The sequence below is a fragment of the Meleagris gallopavo genome, chromosome 4, assembly GCF_000146605.3.
Source record: "Meleagris gallopavo isolate NT-WF06-2002-E0010 breed Aviagen turkey brand Nicholas breeding stock chromosome 4, Turkey_5.1, whole genome shotgun sequence".
NCBI classification, from domain to species: Eukaryota; Metazoa; Chordata; class Aves; order Galliformes; family Phasianidae; genus Meleagris; species Meleagris gallopavo.
The window spans coordinates 53044087-53047854 of NC_015014.2; positions in this window are offsets into that span (position 1 = coordinate 53044087).

Below are 3768 nucleotides of genomic sequence, written 5' to 3' on the forward strand. Positions count from 1 at the left end.
GGGAAGCGTGTGCGTGGCGACCGGGGGATGCAGCCCCGCGGGGCCGGGCCGGGCCGGTAACGCGCTCCGTGTGGCAGGTGGCACTGAGCTGGGCTTCGTGGGCCGGAGGGAATGGGGGTTCCGCTGTCATCGCCTCCAGATGCGTGTGTGTGGCCGCTGTAATACCTGAAGGGAAACACTGCCTTCTGAAGGCATCTCCTAAGTGCAGTTTGTTCCTCTTCTACTCTGCTGAACACAAACTCCAATTAGAGTCCCCGTACGTGTATGGGACACTGATGCTGACAGGGAGCAGAGCAGCACCTGCTCTGGTGTTTCCTTTCCACACAGCTTAAAAATCAGCATGACGTGGCGATTACAGGTATAGGGCTGTGGTTGTCCTCAGTCTCAGAGCAAACAGGTCCGGTCCCATAGGATCATGTGGGGGATTTCTGCGGGGTGGAGCCCTATTTCTGCTGAGATCTTATTCCAGCTAAGCAAAGCACGATTCCGAGCCTTTTCTATAGTATTTCACCACTGAAATATTCACTTTTCTACTAATGGCTGTGATTCGGTCCTGACATCTGGTGTGATGGCGTGGGCTGATGCCCTCAGGTTCAGTGGGTTTAAGGAGAAGATCCAAGAACAGAACCTGTACAGCCTTTGTGATTAAGATGCCTCACACAGTGAAGCCTCTGTGCCTTCCTCATTGAACTCTGCCTGTCCTACAGTACATTTTTGATCTGCCGTATTATAGCTGTCCTGTTTACTGCACAGGGAAAATGTTGTATTTAAATCTCATAATCACACTCGTTTTGTAATCCTTTCATCTCAGCTCCCTGTAGGCAGAGATTATGCACAGTATACTCCACATTGTCTGAGGTAACGCTGAGGAAAGACCTGAGACCTACCACAGAGTAGAGGTACTCATTTAGCAGGTGCACCATACAATGCCAGGAAAGCAATGCAGGGAGACAGCCAGGTGGGAACAGACACTGGGCTGTGATTTGGGAGACTGCACTGTCCCTGGTCTCTGTCGCAGCTGCATCAGTGGGGGATGGCTTTGTGGTTTGCCCCAGCCTAGATGAGCATCCTGAGGAGTTGAGCGGGTGTGATGCAGCAGCAGACCCAAACACGTTTTAGTCAATACATCAGACACCAATGAGAAAATGCTCAGGACTAAACCTGTGGGAGCCGTTTTGCAGAACAGGTGATGAGGGAAGACACACAGCTGAGGTTGACCTGCACATCAGCGGTCACACTACGTCATGCCTAGGTGCTCTAGGAGCATCATGGAGCTGATCAAGAGCTGGCTGTGGGTTGCAGTGCTTGCTGCCTTGGCACATATGCACCACAAAAAGTAGCGTTGTTTCTGCCAGAATTGGCCTTCCGTTGGAAGCCAGATGGCTGTGTTCACGTATTGCTGTGTCTTTGCTAATGAAAACTGCCAGACCCAGGCAGTGTCTGCTGGGAGCCAACTCCTGTGTCTCTGTGTTGGATAAACCCCTGCAAAGTGAGGGCTGGCTGTATACATTTGGACTGTAAATAGATACATATGAAAAGCAGCAGTAATGTGATGCTTCATACTGTCTACCTGGTGTACTTCAACATCCTCTGATAAACATACAGTCTTACTTCTATAATCTGGGGGCCACATCACAGGGAAGATTCTGATATATCATACATATTAAGCTGTTTTCCAGTACTGTTTCTTGCAAGGTCCAAAAATTATTTGATAAATATGAGTGGTATTGATCAAGCAGAGGAGTTGTAGCATAATTTGTGTATGCCATTGTGTGTGCTATGTAGAGGTAACTAGAACCATATAAGGAAACATATAATAGTAAATTTAAAAGATATTAGAATTAGTAATAAAGTTTTTGTCAGCTTTTGTATCAGTATTTCTGCATGTGTGTTATTGCAGGATGCGGTGGTCAGTTTTCCAATAGACACCAGCCTCCTTCTAGTCATTCTATTTTATCCCCTTCAGTAAATCCTTCTTAATACACATCATTTAAACACTGCCTGCAGATAGATTTGTTAGATTCATGGGTATTTCTACTGTCCTTTGCCACTAGTGATTGAAATGGTGATTTAGTTTTAATAGAATTTTATCCATTTTATGGAATGGGAAACAAGACGGAGAGGAAAGCTGTTACTGTGAAGACACAACCTGTTGTAAAAAGCCCAGATCCTGGCATTGTGGTGTGGTTTGCATTTTTATTTGTCCAAAATAAATATCTTGTATAAGTATCTTGGGGCTTCCATGTGTTTGTACAGCATCACTGCAAATTTGGTCTCCTGCCGCTCGTGCTGGACATGAGGAAGTAAGGAACTCTTGGCTGTTCTTGTGGAAAGCAGTTTGAGTAACAAGTACAGAAAGATCTACAGCCTGTGATTCAATCTGGTTATCTGGAGTTACCAGCTGCTGGCAGCAATACCCACCTTCTTCATTCATTCAAAAGTTTCCTCGCTCAGTCATGTCTTCCAATTTCTGCTTTAAATAAAGGAGAAAAATTTGGTCACACAGTTAAATCTAAAATAGGAATGAGGAGGGGAGTACAAGTAAGCTTTTCCTGACTGTTACAGCTTTTTAAGTTAAGTAGGCAAATATTTGTTTTCAGAGTAGCTTTCAAGGAGTGTTAATGTATTCTTAAGATATGAAAAGGAAAACAATTCATTTTATTTACTGGTCCCCATCTTGGCATAGGGGTGAGGCCTTTTCCTTCAGGTTAACAGCACATACATTTGATGTAGATAGAAATGTACAAAGTATTTGGTTCAAGTTTTTAAATATTTTGAGAATTGCAGTGAAAAAGTCAAGTGAAGTAGCTATCCAGTAGCTATTTCAGTTCACTCTGTTTAAGCTTCGCAAAGTTAAAAGTCACTGAGAATAGAGCTTCTCATTTTGAATAACCTTAATTACCAGCTTCCCTGGTAGTCCAGAGTGACAGTTTGGAACGTTTTATGCAGATCAGGGAATTTGGCAGAAGCACAATGATGGTGATGGCTCCCCAAGCTCTGTAATCCTCAGTATCTCTGGCAGCACATCAAGCCAGTTGCTGGCTGCTGAGCAGAAAGAAAAAAAGCAGTCAGAAGCTTTAGAGACAAGAACTTCAGCATGGAAGATAATCCTTGTGCATGTCCAAGAACTCATAAAGAATGTATTGTACATAGCTATAGGGAGCAGAAACTAAGTAGTGTCTGCCAGACTTGTTGCTCAGATTTATAAGTCCATCTTCCAGTTAGGAATGTTTCTGTAGTAAGTTCTGAAATGCTTTATGAACATGAATTGATTTTCAGGAAACCACAGTGGTCTGCTTTGGTTATCATTCCTGTTCTTCAGATACCTCTCATGTAGGAAACAAAATGATCTAACTTTTTAGGAAGATAGAAATATCAGGCTGCAGCAGTGCAAGTGAACAATGATACGACAAATAAATGCCAACACCTTTTTGTAGATATTCTTTTGGCTTGATCCTAGGAGCATGTGTAAATAGCATGACGTGTAAGTCAGTATCTTAGTGGACCAGATTCCACTTGCAGGATACACCCTTTAAGTACTGTTTTATAGAAGCATATGTGGCTTTGAGAACTCAGTGGTAAGGGAACTGTTGCCATTAAAATCTTGATGGTATATTTTCAGTAATCCATAGCTACTTGCTGTGTGAAAGAATCCTGTGGTTTGGAGTCCGAGTACTGTCTATAAACCATCTGCTACTGGTTGAAGTATATCAGTAATTGTGTAAGTTTGGTTCTCTGGTTAACATAATTGTTTTGTTGTGTTTTTTT